General features: G+C 36.3%; 1 protein-coding gene across 6 annotated transcripts in view; it reads left to right on the forward strand.

The window, feature by feature from the left end:
* Positions 1-17591, forward strand: part of ROBO2 (roundabout guidance receptor 2) — a 1149410-nt gene that overhangs the window by 972370 nt on the left and 159449 nt on the right. The gene's annotated exons all lie outside the window — the stretch shown is intronic.

Genomic DNA, 17591 nt, shown 5'->3' on the forward strand with positions numbered 1-17591 from the left:
AGAAGGCTCAGCATAGCCGATGTCTTTCTATCATTTGGTTCTCATCTTCTCAACAGCTCAGGGTCACAATCTACACATGGTGACGTGAAGCACCTTCAGGATGTCTGCACATTTCCCCAGCTCCCAATTACACATCTTCCTTCTGTCTCAAGAGTGCTGAAGGATTATTTGTTGCTTTTCAGATAGCCCTGGGTTCTTGCTCCCACCAGGAGTAGAGATTACACTCTCCCTCCAGCCCTTTTAAAGTCCAGCACACCCAGCTTTGCCATGTGCGAGCGATCTGCAGGCACTATTAGGCCCGCTTGAGTAGCTCTTGATAACACTCTCTAGGAAGTCAATTAGAGATGTCAGAGGGTGGGCTGGACTGCTTTCTTTTACTAACAGGCATTTGGAGAGTAGAAGATGGGACTGTCAGGAACAGGTGATTTTTGGATTTCAAGGAACTAAACATGATTTGTTTTGTTTTTTCCTCTTACTATTTCAACTTCTTTTTTCTTTTTGTGTTCTTGAAATGAATGATCTATTTTAATCTTTAGCCAGCACTCGCTATATAATATTGGGGATCAGATACCCAATCTAGTAAAATGATGAAACATTAGTTTAACAATTAAAATTATAAAGAGAAAGTAAAATGTCTTCCCAGTTTGAGCATAGTGAAAATCTCTATTAAGAAGGGGCTAATTTTTTGGTGAAAATATCTATGTGTAAACTAAAATGAAGTGAATTGTTCACTAAGAATTAGGTATAAAAATCGCTTGGCATTATAGTAGTACTATTCTTTGCACTGACTTGCTACCACTGTGGTTGTTTTACTGAAACTCTTAATCTACTTGTTCTATACGTTTTTTACCAAGAAAGACTACCCGAAAAGTAAAGGGTTGATTATTTTCTGAAATCATACAAAGCAAAATTAAAATGCCGCAGCTCTACAATCTAATTAATATAAATATTTAAACCAATTATTTAGGCCCAATAAATTTATTTTGCTTATACAAAATATTATTTGATGTTACTAACTATTACATTATTAAATTGATGCATAATAGAGAAGTTTCCATTTTATTGTGTTTAATCTACAACTTATATATTTAGGTACTTAATCGGGAGAGCTATCACTGTGGGGAGATATCTACTTTATAAGGGAGAATATGTAACTTTAAACATCACTGTTTATTTGATTATGTAAACCCATGAAAATGAATGAATGTTTCCTATTTGCTAGGTATGTACTAAATGCTTTCACTTAATCCTCATTGTCACCCCAGATGATAGGCACTATTATCTCCATTTTACAGATGTAGAAGCAGAAGTTTACAAAGGGTAAATAACTTACTCCAAATGCCAAAGCTAATAAGCAACAGTGCCACGACTCAGACTGAGGGCTTTCATTCACCAAAACCTGTGGGCCTGTCCAGCAGAGGGCCAGGAATAGCTAAATACGCAGTGTTCTGCCTGTACTTGTCATTGTAAAAATTAGAACCTCATAGTGATTATATCACTTTGAGAAATGAACTATCTCCAGGATGGTTATGTGTATTTTCTAATGTTCTGTTAAAAATAAATGAGAATAAAAAGATTGAATCTGACTAAAAGTTTCCTTTTGCTGAAAAAAGAGATTGACCTTTATATTAAAAAAAAAAAAGAAAACTGCAATGCTAAGGCCTTGAGCTACCATTAGAAAAGCTGCAATAGTTTATTATACAGAAAGACAGCAATGTGGTACTGATCAGCTGTGCACTCACCATTAGCTTTTGTTCTTACGTTCTTAGGAAAAAGCAGTTGTACAGAATCAAGCTCATATTAAGGGTTCATTCAAAGAAGTAAGTTTCATCATGAATTTTAAATTAAAAATAGATTTAGCCTAATGTTTGAAATCACCACCTCACAGCATGATATAATGACTGATTATAATGAAGACCTTAGTTACCAAGTTAAATTATTTTCGGTGTACTTTAATTATTAGGTTAAGGGATTATAAAATATGTCTGGTATGCCTAAGTTTCTATCAAAATAATTGTAAAGTGTAAGCTTTAGAATGAAAAAAAAAAGGCCTATTTTCAAATCCTTGCCACTCCTCTTGTTAACTGGAGAAGTTGCATCTTGAAAATTTGTCTTTTCACTTATAAATATACCTACCTCACAGGTCATTGTGAGGTTCCCATTGACCTTGTAGGCAAGAAATCTTGACCATTATTAGACTTGATTTATCCCACTGAACTAGGTAAATGAGATATTTTAAAATAAACATTCAGAACATGATCGTGGAAAGATTATGAATGTGGTAAGCAGTGATGTTTCTGACATTTTTCTGACCATTTGAATAATGTGAAATTTTGAGTTTGTTTTTAACTTTGAAAATAAGAAGCTACCTCCATTCCACTACTGGACATTCATTCCACAATAATGCCTCTCAAGGCATGCTATATTTTTTTTTTTACTAAAACAAAGAACAAGCAACTTCTTATCTATTTATTGAATAAAATCATTAAACCAATTTAGGGACCTTTCTACTAAAGATACATATATAATAACCAGCTATATCCAGTTTAGTCTTAATGACAAGAACTGGAATTCCTCCCTCATCTATCCATTCAGTAAATATTTACTCTGCACTTGCCGTGTGCCAAGAATACCATTCTAGACTCTAGGGATACTACAGTAAACAAAATGAACTTGGGCCCTGATTTTATGGAGCTGGCTTACATTCTACTGAAGGCAAATAGATAATGAACAAACAGACAGGCAAGAATGATCTCACATAGTGGTGTGTGACATGCAAGGGAAAAATACCAGACCATTGTGATACGTGTGATCTTGTTGCTTCTTTAGATTTGGTAGTCGTAAGAGGGGAACTCAAAGAGTTGACATATAAACTGAGATTTGATAGACAAGAAGAGGAGAGCTAAAAGGAAGTCTTGGGGGAAGAACATTTCACAGAGATAGTAGAATAGTGTAGAAAAAGGACCTACAGAAGTTATTTTCCTTGCTAGAAGAGAAGGGCCAGTGTGGCCGGGGGAGAATGGAGCCAGAGAAGCGGGTACTTTGAGATGAGAGGCCAGATCTCAAGATACCTTGTAGGCCAGAATAAAGATTTGGATGTTTTTATAGATGTGCTGAGTCTTCTGGAGAATTTTAAGCAGAAGGATGGCAAGATTTGTTTTATATTTTTATGCTGTTGATTTTTTTTTTTTTTTTTTTCTGAGATGGAGCAAGGGTAATTAGGTTTGTTTATTTACTTATTTTAATGGCGGTCCTGGGATTGAACCCATGACCTTGTGCATGCTAAGCATGAGCTCTACCACTGAGCTATACTCTCCCTACCCATTTTATAGTTTTAATGAGGTAACTCTGTCGGCTATGAGAAGAATTGACTATAAGAAAGGCAAGAGTGAAAGTAAGATCGTTATGAGTCAGCTACAGTATTCCCTGAGAGATGACAATGACTCAGAACAAGTGACAGGAGTGGAGGCAGAGAAAATTAGATTCTGGATAAGTCTCACAGTCATTGGGCCTTACTGATGGACAAGATGAGGTGTGTGTGTCTAGGGTGGATGAGTGCTTTCATGGGCAACAGGAATGAAGGAAAAATAATTTGTTGAGTAATTTATACACGATTATACCATATACAAAGACAGAAGATTGGGGAGGTGATTTCTGTGACAAGAATCAAGAATTCAATTTTAGTCATGTTAAATTTAAGATACTCTTTAAACACTCAAGTGGTGATGTCAAGCAGGCAGGTGAATGCAAGTCTGGAGATTGAGGGAGTCCAACGCTGGAAGGACTCATTTTAGAGTCATCAGGTGGAGGCAGGACTGGCAGAGGTTAATTTTGAAAAATGTGTCTGGGAGCACTCCATTTTTTAGTGATATTGACTACATTTTTAAGAACAGGAAGTCTCTGGCAAAGTACAGGCAAGAGTAATGGCTATTGGGAGGAAAATTCAGAGAGTTTCTCAGAACACAGGATACGAAATACACACTTAGATATATTTTATGCAGTGCTTTAATGGTATTGTTTTCATCATGTAGGATTTGAGGGAGTATACAAAAAAGTCACTGTAGGAATTTCCCCCTTTTAATTCTCATCAGTATTATTAAGCAATTACTATGGCTAAGCTACTATGGGAGAGAAACATGAAATAATTACATCTGCATTGGAGATATAGCTAATTTCCAGTATAATTTCCACCTGACTCTCTCCAGTCTTACAAGGCACAGAATTAATATCTAGTGAAGGCAATTAATTGTAATATTTAATTGACACCTGTTATTGTATGGAAATCCTATTCTGCCTAAACATTATAAATATTCAAAAAGAAATAAAGACTATGTTAGTATATTTTAGTATATATCAAAAGATTTTCTATCTCTAATAATCACCATCTCTAGTATGGCCACTTTTTCTAATGGAAAAAAACAACCAAGAACTCTGCAAGAAAAAAATTATTTTCAGAAAATACATTTTTAATTATTGGACTGTTTAATTTTGGAAGACTATTGAAAATATACAGTGAACCTTTTTATTATGCAAATATATTCAGTTCTGAAAATAATTAAGTGATAATAAAGCATTCTCTTTTTCTTTACATCATATTCCAGTAATGAAGCTGTTACCTCTCAGTGTGCATTTAATGAGTTTTAACTAACATTGTCATGAGCTGACATTATCATAAAGCTAAGAATTAGACAAAATTGAATTTACTGGTATAGAGAAAGTTTCCTCAAGAGTTAATTATATTATTTAAGATGGACTATAATTCATTTTATGATATACCACCATCATCCTATAAGAAAAACTGTATTAATAGATCATTATACTTAACCTGTACAAACATGTAACCTTTTTTGCACTTTTAAAATAAAAAACTCATGATGTCTTTATATACTCAAGTCATATGAATATAAAAGGCACAAGCATATCAAAGAAAATAAACCAAAATTTTTATAAAGTTAAATACATTTTTCCACATTTTCTCTAAGTAAAATTCCATAAAGAACTTTCAAATGGAGATAAGTTTTTATTTTTTAAGGAAGAATTATTTATAATTTTCTTGATTCAGCTATTTAAAGTGGACTTATAGAATTGCAACTTATAATTTGATAGAGATGAGGAACTTTTTCTAAATAAATGATATTTTGGCTTTTACGGATTATATGTTGACAATAAATATACGTGACAGGTTTAAGCCTTACAATCACTGTTGTTTGCTCCTTCCTCCATAACTTCCTCATTTTTTAGTCCAGTCCTGCAGTGAGGCAATTATGAAGCTTAGATCTAGATCAGAAGGTTGTCATCTATCTCACTCACCTTTGTCTAATACCTAGCTCAGAGTAGGCCTTCAAGTTGTCTTAAATGAAAAGAGACCTTTTCAACATTAAATTTTTTTTTGAATTTCCATTTCTATCTTAGAAAATAACTAATTAATCAAGTTGCATACTTTGATCTCTAAGGTCAGGCTTATTACCATCCTACAGATATTTTGTTTACATTTGTATTTCAAAGCACCATTCTTATGGAAATTTGCAGTTTGTGTCACTGAGTGACTTGTGAGAAACCAGGTTTCCATACCCTCTTCACAACTCTTCACATTGAATCCAGTTGGAGCAGATGGTGTACTTTTAAAACACTCTTAATCAAAATTATTCTTCTTCATACATTGTTAAACATACACATTAGTAATTAATACATTTGCGGGGTTCAAAATCAAAACGTATAAACTACATGTAGCGGAAATCTTCCTCTCTCATCCCTCACTTTCTGCTTTTGTTTTTCTCTGCAAAGGCATTTGTTATTATTAGTTTCTTGTGTATCCTTCTAGAGATTGTTTTTTGTACATGCAAGCACATTCCAGCATGTTTCTTTCTTTTTGTAATTAATTAAAACATACAGCGCATATTGCAAATCCAGCTCTGAAGCTGGCTCCTCTAAAAGGCCTTCTTTGTTGAAAGTAGTTTCCCTCCTTTGTTATCTTGATATATTTTCAATGTGATTCTCTGATGCTGCGTGCTTTTTTTATTTCTTATTGTGGTTTTTGAGTTACATTCGGTAACTTTCCTACATCTCTTTAGCACCCTGAAGGCAAGAGCTCAGCTTGAAATATTTTGTACTTCTAAGTGTGTTATGTAGCACTTGTCCCCATTGGGACATTCAGTACTTACTTATTAAATAAAAGAGAAACCAATGATTTAAAAAAACTCTTCTGTCATCTCAAGGTAGTAGTTACAACTGGAACTGATTGAAAAGTGAAAATATCTGATTTATCTGATATTGATGAAACCAAAGCAAAATTAAATATCATATTAAAAACACCTTTTAGAAATGAACTGGGTAAAACTTATTGAGTAAAGTTACACTTTTTGATTTGGAGAAACCAGTGACATTTTATTGCCCAGATAATACTTCACAACATAAAGAATAACACCTAAATACATTTGACTTGAGGATTATACAGTTGTATATAAATCCCAACTCCGACAGTTCTCACTTACAGTAATTATCACCATCTGGGAGCAACTGCATGTATTTGACTGTCTGACCCTCCAGACTTTAAAAGGAGAAATATTTTATACACGAGATGGAGTTCTTCAAGATTATTAACCATTTGACAGTTGAAGGAATTAAAACTTGACATATCATTAAATTCACTTAGAATCAGATAAAAAGTACAATTTCAGGGTCATTGTTTTTCACTAGTACTCCTAATTCCTAACAACAGCAATGATTTTCATTTCTGAAATGCTTCCTTTAGCTTGTAATGTGCTTTACGAAGATCACTGTGTTTATTCTTCAAAACTACCCCAAGACATAAGCTTTAATATCCCCATTTTACAGATCAAGAAAGTGAGGCTTGACATGGCTGGCAGATTTGAATAAGACCATCCAGTTAATAAAGTAACAGAGCTGACACTCAGAATCAGGCCTCTGACTAAGCCCATTATTTTAAACACGATGCCATATTGCCTCCCTGTCAAAAAGTAGTCATTCCATAAACATTTATTAAGTGGAAGTTCCAGGTCCCATGAAAGGAACTGGGCAAATGGTGGAGAACTAGATTGCATTTAGAATAGAAAAGCATGTGGAGACACTAAGGCGGCAAAGAGCTTGCCGTGTTCCAGGACCTGAGGAAAGGCCGAGAAGGGTGAGAACTATGACTGAGGGCCAAAAGCAAGGCAGGAGAGATTTTTAGAGGATAAACCACATAGATGTAAAGAGGAGGGTAGGTTAACATTCCATCTGGCTTTCCTGGAACTGTCCTAGCATAACTTTGAAGAATGCTCCCATTTGCTTTCCTAAATATTTACTATGGAGGATAAAATACACGGTTATCCAAGTCATAGGTAAGGTTGAAGATTTTTGATTTCAGAAGGAATGTGTAAAATGTTTCCTCAGCTACTTGTGATACTAGCAGAAAAGTGAGAAGTCATTTAGTCCAAACTCCATACCTAGCACTTTTGTCAACTGACAACATTCCCAGTGGTGGACTGAAGCCATGTGTCCTGAAGCTTATTGAAGCCAAGGTCTTCCTTTTAAGTAAATAGGAAAAACCATCTCAAGTGCAATACTAGCCATGTGCTTTAGACATCAGTGCATAAATATATGTAACATCTGATTACTTTTGATTCTCTAATTCATTTTGAAAATTAACCCATTTGCCAACCTCAGACTTTCCCTTAGTTGCCCACATTTGCCTTACATTCAGAAGAGTTATAAATTGTTCATTGAGAGTAACAAGGAAAAAAAGTTTCTAATTTTATCATTTGTAGAAAGTTTTGGGGAACAGTGGGTTGAAGTGTTTGATATGTGGTGCATGAAAATGGTCAAAATTAGGAATTAAAATAATTTGTGAATTATAATAATTTGTGGATTTTAATAGTCTGGCATCATGAATAGCCTTGATTAGAGCTAAATAATGAAGGCTTGGCAGACTTTCTGAAAAATCTTACTTTTCAAGTTTTGGTACCCTCCCAGGCAGAGAAGCTAAAAGAATCACATGCAACTAGGTAGTTATCTCCATATAGGGGGTTGGGATTGGCACCTCTCCAAGCAGGAACTGGCTCTATCTATTTATTTTTTGTCCCTGACTATTTAGGGAGTGAAAGTGTTCTGAATCCTTGTCCTAGGAATAACTGTGGAGCCCAGAGAATGAAAATATAGTGAAAGACTCAGAAGACAATTAGATTTATTCCCTTATTGCTGAGCATATGCTCTGTGGCTGCCAAGGTTCAATCCAGGGTATCAGAGAGAAGGGGGACTTTTTTAAACCTCCATGCTTAATGAGACTTCTTTCTGGTTTCATATAAGATATGAAGGTTTGACTAAAATATCCATGAATTTTTAAATATTTAAACACTTTTGGGGAAAACACACAGTAACTTTTCATCATGAGAACTCAGTCTTACACCTAAAAAACAAAAAAATCTGTCATTTATCTTTGGTATCGCTTTGTTTTCTTAGAGTATATGGCAAGATTGGATGCGTGAGATGGAAGCCTGTGGATTTAGCATCAGGAATAAAAGAAATTACGCTTCTCATACGTAAACAAAAATTGTCAAGCACATTGTCTTCTGGTTGTCAGTGGAGTAATATGAGTTTTCTGAAATAATTTAAATGTGGTCTTTAGCACATTTGCATTCATAAAAAGTGCTTGGATATGCTTCTTGCTTCCTCTTCTCCTGCTTAGCTGTCAAAACATGGTGATGCTTTTGAAGATTTATGGTGGGTGGCTAATGAGATTGCTGAATGTTAACTGCAGCATTCAGAATTCGTTTGGTGGCAAAAGGAAAGAAGGTTACTGGGTCTTTGGGATAGAGTAGAGAGATGATAGAGCTTTTTTAAATCAGCCAATTTAAAACTAAATATGCTATATTCTGGATTAGGAAACATTTCAAGCTTCTTGTCATGTAGTAATCAAATAGAACATTTCCTGAAGAATATAAGATGTCAAATTATATCCATTTCAGCAGAATTCCTGACAGCTTACAGTAATACTCATATTTTGAAGTGTGGACATATGCAAATATTAATATTGGATGGGAAAGACTGAAGAGGTCACACAGGCATGTGGGACATGGGACATGATTTTTTTTTTACTATGTAAGTTTCAGGTAGACAGCATTACAGTTGAACACCTGTATACACTACAGAGTGATGACTGCAGGTTTAGAAAAAGAACTTTCATTGTTGCATTAAAAACTGAAGTAAGTCTCATGTAGTTGGGCTTTGGTCTACATTTCTGTGTAGAAGAGGAAAATAAACAGCGTATTCTTCAAGTGGTCATTTTTAAGTTCATGAATAATGTTAAGATTCATGGTTATCCTCTAAATCAGACCTTTAGTGATTATAGTCATGAAACATGTTGTTAAAATAGGTGAACTTATGGAAATTGTGAAATCAGCAGGATTATGTTGAAAGCCCATAGGAGCATGATAAGATATAGCCCACTCATTCACTAATTCACTGAGTTTCAGGTTGAGGGGAGAAAAAGGTAGATCAACAGCAGTTTCAAAGTAACTGGCATTCTTGACAAGGAAGGTTGACCTTGACCTTCTTCTCCTTCCAACCCTCATTTCATCAGCAGGGGTGAGATTACTTTGAGACCCTGCCAATAGGTAATAAATAACACGTAAATTCCAGAACACCCTTGCACTGTAGGGTGCCCTAATGTGTAATAATCCTTAGACTATTGAGTTTATAACTCATGACATCTGGCAGTTACTTGGCATTGTAATTCATGTTGATCATGCACGTCAGAGTGCACCACGGGAGAGGAGTATCAGCACTAACCCGGTGATTCTAGGAGAGGGTGAAATGACAGGAAGAGGCTGCTGAGGCCGTGAACTGTGCAATGTTAGAATGCTGTAGCAGCTAATGCCTTCAGAAATGGACTAACAGGGCGGGAGGAGAGCACTAATCTATTGGGATCCAGATTAAAGCAGCACATTAATGTCTACTTGATAGCATTCTTTATTCCTTTATTCAAATTGACAGATGTAGCATTAAGGCAATAATGAATCTTGAAATTTGAATTTAAATGTATACTTACGTATATTTTAAATTTAAATTTGCTCTTAAATATATAAATATTTTAAATTTAAAAAGTATATATATGTATATGTATGTATGTGTGTATATATAGATGAGATTTGGCCCTTTGAATTTTTGGTTTTCTTTGGTCTAGTAGTGAGAGCTAAATGAGACAGAAGAGAAAGAGAGGGGTGTTGGGAAAAAATGAGAAACAGCAGGGGGAAAAAAAGCATTCTACAAAGCACCTGTAACAAGCCTTCCCGACACCCAGCAGCCTAACTGCTTTAGCTGAAGACTTGAGGCTCATGGGACATGAACCAGACTGAAGAGTTAGAAGCAGACAGATGGTTATTTGTAATCTTCCTGTGGATGCAAATCCTACAGAGATGTTGTGATTATTTATTTATTTATTTATTTATTTATTTATTTATTTATTTATGCATGCATGCCCCAACTCAAGATTTAGAGAAAGTAGGAGGCAGTATTACAAGCTTGAAATAATCTGGTGTTTCCCTTTGTTACCATCTTGATAGACATTATTTAATTATTTTTAAAGCTAGTCTGTGCAGTTCTGAATTTTAAATTCAACATATTATTTCTTCTGGTATCCAGAGTTATAGCCATTCTGTGACCAAGACTGGAGTTAGTCCGAAACTGGCAGATGCTGGGAGGAGGCTGGGTAGCAGAGTAGAACATTTTGGGCATGTGGAGCGTTTTTGTTTTCCAGCAGAGGAAGGCATTGCCCTGAGCAGGTTTTGGCCAGTACCCTCAATTCCACACTCCGTCCTCCTCCTGACATACTATATTTGGGCACACCCTCTAATTTGCCCTTACTCCTTTGAGTTCTCTGTGATCCTGGAGACATCAATCCCCCATGAACGATTTTGTGAACAATGGCACTTTAAGGAAGAAAAAAAGAGGAACTGATTAAACATTAATTAGCCTCAATCCGCAACTTCCTCCTAAGCTAATGGATAGGGTATGCAGATCCCTGTCAAATATCAGATGCTAGGCTTTGCCAAAAATAGGACTTCCAAGTGTTGAAGGCGTGCCAACTGCTGGCTCCTTAACTCAAACCAAAGGAAATGATTGCCAGAGACAGGCCTCGAGTCTGCCGTGGTCAGATGTCACCAGTTTACAGTGCCACATGTGATCCAAGAGTTTATGAATGATCTCAACACTTGGTCCCCAAGGAGAACATATGCATTACAGAGGTTATGGATACAAATTACAGAGAGCACAATATTTCCATGCAATTTCTGAGAATCCTTCAGCAGATTTTAAACATTAATGGAAAACATTAAGGAAGACTTGGCACTCTTAGGGAGACTTCAAATTATAATACGAGTGAGGACGGAACAGGGCTAAAAAAAAGGATTTGAGAATAAAGACTTGGCTTAGAAAGTTGGAGCTGGCCAGTCCTCTTGGGTAAATTGTGTGTTTGTGTGTTTTATTCCCTGCAGAATTCCAGGCTTCACAAAATGCTATGACTTGAAAATGAGCAAGTTGCAGGGTATCCTTGTTCTTTCGGCATGCTCCAGTTCATACCACTGGTTGATCTGGATCATTTGCTGAGTGAATTTGCTTGCACAGGGAATCTGAGTGGAGATGGGGGGTGAGAGCTTCTCATTTTGGAGTTGTCAGTGTGTTGCAGAGGTGCCAGAGTGTCAGCTTGCACAGCGGTAGCAGAATGTCTCCCCACTGAGTTAGTTCTTTCCCGTTCCCCTTCTGTGCAGAAGAAACCACTTATGACTTTTTCCCTAAATGTCAGATTTTATTGTCTGGTTAGCTGTTGGCTGGCCTGTCCGTTCCAACCATATTTTGTTTGATTGCACCAAATGTAATAAAGCAGGGGGTTATGAATGATGATTCCTCTTTAGATTTATTAAGTTTTTTGGTCACTGAAACTTCTAAAAAATACAGAATTCTTATAGCTTGTCCGTGGGGAGCTAGCTTTCAGTTGAAGCAGGAAACTCAATTTAAACCAGCCTAATAATGAAAGAAAACTTAGTTAGATCACATCAAGTCCAGCTTTAACACAGTCTTCAGGATTGATTTGTCTAGCTATGTCATCAAGAACCCTGATTTTTTTCTAGTGTTCAGAGCTGTAGTTTCATCCTAAGGTTGGAGCTCCCCCTGGGGTCACAGCATGACTGCCAACAAGAGCCATTTAGTGCAGCAGGAAGAGACGGTGTGCCTTCCTCAGAAGTAGAGTAGAGGACCCGAACTTCAGGCAAGCTGAGATTACACCTGATCACTCCCCATGGTGATGGATGATGCTGGTGAATGTGGTGGTGTACCTGCTGTAGGAATGGTGATCACTTTTTTCCTAGTCCATTGTAATATTCACTATGATATACTGTCATTTGTGCTAACAGTTTTATTGGTTGCATATAAATATGTTGCTTCTCTGAGTGATTGATTTCTGACCTTCTTGAACTGCCCGGCTTTTATTTTATAGATATACGAGCTTGTAGGTAGGCAAGTTGAGTGCACTGTCTCTTAAATCCTACCAACTTAAATTGTTCTTCAGAAATGACATTTTGAAATCAAATTAAAACATTGTGGTCTATTTTATATAATAAGAAAAAGACTGCAACACCCCCCAAAGAGTTCATCAATTCAGTCAACCTATCAAGTATGCGGGATGAGCTTGTCCAATGGCCTTCAAGATGGGGGCCCTTTGGAGGGTTACCTAGCCCAGTGTTAGTATAAAAGAAAAATCTTTTCAGATGAGTGAGTCCAAAGCTGACACCAAAGGAACAGTATGTGTTTGAAGAAAGAAAGAGGATTCAGAGAACAAAGGGGTATCAGGGAAATTTTCAAGCAGGAAGGCTACGTATGCTAATGTACATTGGTAACTAGATGTTACTCTGTATGTCTAGGGCAGGAGAGTTGCAGAAACGTTTGTGATGAGCCTGGAAATGTGACAGGGTCTTGATTCTATGCAACATTTGAAATGACATTCAGAAGAGAATTTTATCTTAAAAGCCATTTAAAAAGTTGTAAAAACGGAATTGACGCGATCGTATTTACACTTTGGCAAACTCATAATAGCCACAATAGAGAGTTTAAAAGAGGAATCAGAGAAAAAGTTCAAATAGGATACTCTTTTAGTAATTCAAGGCAGAGATGAGGACATTGTGAACTAGGGCAGTGGGGACAAGATAAATAGATGTAGATGCTATTACAAATCAGTGTAGCCTAATGACTGTGTGTAGAGTCTAATGTCAGACATGCAGGGTTCATACTCTGTACTTCCTATCAAAATAGGTCATTCTAAATGGCCTATTACATATCCATGGTGCCAGGTTTTACACATAGTGTATACTCATTAAATATTAGCTATTATTGTAAGGCAGTTGCTTTTAAAATAGGGAGAGCAAAGTGTTATTGTGTATGAGGCTAACTGGTCCAGAAAAACAAGTTTGTAAAAAATCCTTACTGAAAGGCAGCATGTAATTTCATCTGTTATCTATATGCATGACTAAGGGCTTATGACAGTTCCTCTAAGTATCAAGATTTACTCAAATTTTGCACTTGTACACCAAAATGCATGCCAGATAAGTATTGCTTGGAACCAGGGGTCAGTTTTTGACTGTGAAGTCTCATGCCACACAGCTCTGTCAGACCCTGTGCACAGAGAAATCCTGCTCACAAAGAAGCCTTGTGTTCAGTGTTGCTTTGATTTGCTAGACATTTCACCTGCAGCTAAGCATGGGTTTTCATGACAATTTCTTTGTAAATTACCCCTCTCATGATCAAATTAGTTTCTTTATGTGGATAGTTTTCTTTATCCAGTGGTGTAGGTGAATACTTTTCACCAGTAATATTTTTAGGCTCTCCATTTCTAATAACTGCTTGGAAGCATGTGTACATTGAAAATCAGAATCATGTATTTCAGAAATCTGTTAATTATGCAGTCTCATCTCATTGTTATTGCTAATCTATTTTAATAAAATAAGATGGAAATGTCTAAGTAAAGATCTGCCTTGGCTTTGTTGATTGAGGCAAAAACTAATTTTTGAGAACTATTGATTTAGGACAGAAGGGAGAAAACTTGGTGAGTGAATGAATGTGGGGTTGAGAAGAAGCAGGAGTCAAAGAGGTCAGCTCTAAAGGGACACCTAGATGTGAAGCTCTTTTAGGGCACTATATTAGTTACCTACTGCTGTATGAAATTGCCACAGAATTTAGTAGCTTAAAGCAGCACATGTTTCTTCTCTCACTGTCTGTGGGTCAGGAACCCAGGTATGAGCAAACTTGTCTTCTGCTGTGTGATCTCTTACAAAGCTTCAATGAAGATGTTGATCAGGGCTGTGGTCTCATGTAAAACCTCAACTGGAGAAGCTTTTGCTCCCAAATTTAAATGGTTGTTGGCAAGATCTGGGTCCTCAAGGGATGTTGGACTGAGGGCTCAATTCTTTGCTTGCTGTTGGCTGGACGCTGCCTTCAGGTCATTGCCAGAGGGGCCTCTCCATCCAGCAACAAGGTATCTTGCATGATCAGAGGATGGCCATGAGGAGAGAGAGGGAGACAGACAGAAAGACAAAGAGAGCCAAAAAGATGTATGTTACAAGCTTTTATAACCTAATTTTGGCAGTGACAGTCCATCACTTCATTAAAAACATGTTACCGGGTCCAGCCCACAGTCAAGAGGAGGGGCTGACACAAAGAAATAAATACCAGGAGGGAGAGATCACTGAAGAACATTAGAGAAAAAGCCTGCCACAGACACAATCGTGTCATTCTTGTTTTACACGGTATTCCTTAACCATTTTATACGACAGCGCCAAGCATATTGTAGTATTTTCAGTATCTTCCTGCAGAATTGAATCAATTTGTTACAAATCTTTATGTCATAAATATGAACTATATTTTCTCAAACACACAGTAATTCAGAATTTTCTAATCTTACAGAATAACTTTCTAAGTCACAGTGCTTGTCAATGTAAACAAGAATGCCAAGCAAATCCAGGTTATGATTAGTTCATTAAACCCTCCTTTGTGCTTTTCTGCTCATACACAGAAATGAATATTTGGGTTCTGGCCAGTTCGATTTCTGTTTTTCCCCGATGGAGATTTGAACCCTTGTATTCTGAATATAGATCTGAAAACAAGTGCTATGCCAAATTTGTACCTATTTTATCTTTTTTTTTTTTTCAAGTATAACTTACTACTACCCTCCCAGCTTTTGTCATTTCAACCAGATTCTTTTTAGTTCACAAAGTTTATTTCTCTTCACCCTGTTCAAAAAGCTGTTTGGAGCTTTAGGTAATACACATATCACTGCATGTTCTTGTTTTGCCTTACTTGTCAAACCACGTTGAAAATATAGCTCTCTATAATTCTTTATAGAATAAGGGCTTACTGAGAAAAATATATATAGACTCAAATTTGGACTCACTTTGTTTTTTTACATTTATAAGACTATTTTAGCTCTCTTTACCTAACATACATGAATCCTTTACTATAAAGAACACTTCTATTCTTTATCACTTGCAGTAAAGCACAGGGCAAAATCCAAGACAGAAATGAATACTTAGTACAAAAATTAGAAACAATGAATATTTCATGTTATTGTGTTTACATTTGTGAGTGGATTATACAAACCTCAGAAACATCTAAGCACCTATCAGAACATTTATACAATTTAAGGAGCGTAAAAATGACTTTTCTTTTTCCTAAGAGTACGTTCTCTGTGTGCTGTGCTAGAACCTCCTGAAAAGGTTGTTTTTGTCTCTTGAATGTTTTATCTGAGAGAGAGAGAGATGAAACACATTTTATTACCCACAAAGACTTAGGATAAAAGAAATGGTATCACTAAGCAAAAATGAATTACTATACAAACCCCAAAGAGCATTTTACAAGTTGAAGAGGGTACAGTACCAATTATACTATTATCTCACCCTACTCGCTGGGTGAATAGTCTGAAAGCCTAAAATTACAGTTGATGTTAGATTTCTTGGCTTCATTTGCAAATGGGAGTCATTTTCTTTTTTTTTGTGACTGCCATAAACACATGTTATATTGTTTAAGAGCAGCAATCCTTAGTTTGTTATGATATTTTCTCCTTTTTTTGTCCCCCATGTCAAAGGACCATTTTTTTCCCCCTCTTAATCTGGCTTGTTGCAAATTGATGTAATAGTGTGTTTCTGAATGATTTACAGTGGTCTTAAGTACCATTTGAGCAGAGGCTTTTTGGCATGTGATTTGTTAGGAGACCAGTTCTGGAGAAGGTCCTCCAACTGGCCAGATGTGTCATTTTGGAACAGATTGAGGGCCTGCCAAAACACCATTTGTTGCCAGTACCAGATATTGTAGGGGTACTCACCACCCTGTTACCATATTTTTGCACATCTTAACATTGCATAAATAGGCAGCTGTTCTGTATTTAGAATATAAATGAGTCACCAGCTTGCTCTCCCTTGAGGATTTACCTGCAGTAGGGAACCACAGTGTTAACTCCTTCTTACCCTCCTGTTTTAACATCACATTTAAATACACACTCTCTCAGCCCATTCAGAAGCAAATCTTTATGCATGTAAATCACACCTTTCTTGCCAGTTAGACAAAAGAACCAAAAAATGTGCAGTTCACTGTGCTAAAATGGAACACATTTCCTCAGCAGCGAAAGCGGTACATTAATCAGCATATAAACTGAGAGTGAGCAATTTGTGCGGAATTCTAATCTCATAAAAGGCCATAAGTTCATTAAGATGGAAAACCATGTTGTTTCAAGAGACAAGAAAAGAAAAGCCTAAAAGTCACTCAGTTGTCTCTCTGGACCTATTTTCAGGACAGAGAACTTTTATTTATTTGGAGAATGACAATTAACCTAGAGACTTGGCCCAACAAAGAAGCAGAGTGCTGAAGTGGGTCTCATTACAGGACATCAAAGGCAGTTGGTTTGACCTAATCCACATTTGCAGCAGATGATTTACATAACAGGCTAGCCCAGCTGCCCAGTTTTGATTTCAAATAGCTTGACCAAATTATATATATAAAATGTATATGTGTGTGAATGTGTATATATGTACACACACACATAGAGAGAGAGACATATATGCACACTATTTGTGCGTGCATAATTGTTTGTTTAACCCCAAGATACACTTGGGGGGAAAAAAACTTGTCAGTGTTAGAATATCAAAGAATAGGAAAAGTCAAGGCATTAACAAAAAGCAAAGGCAGTTATGGTTTATGGTTTATGGTATATTAACTGGTTTCAACTACTTTTTTAAATTGAATTATTGTTGACTTACAATATTGTATTAGTTTCAGGTGTACAACATAGTGATTCAAGTATTTTTATAAACTACACACCATACAAAGTTGTTATAAAATGTTGACTATATTCCTTGTGTTGTACATCACATCCTTGTAACTTATTTATTTTGTAACTGGTAGTTTGTACACCTTAATCTCCTTTACCTGTTTTCTCAACTGCTTTTTCAAATGTTTACCCTAAAATAGACATAGTCCTTATTTACTAAATAAGCCAGCATTCTGCAATCTGAGAGGACCGAGTCATTTCTCCAGGCTTTCCATCTTGCCAGGGGAAG

Source organism: Camelus ferus, chromosome 1 (genome assembly GCF_009834535.1).
Source record: "Camelus ferus isolate YT-003-E chromosome 1, BCGSAC_Cfer_1.0, whole genome shotgun sequence".
Lineage (NCBI taxonomy): Eukaryota > Metazoa > Chordata > Mammalia > Artiodactyla > Camelidae > Camelus > Camelus ferus.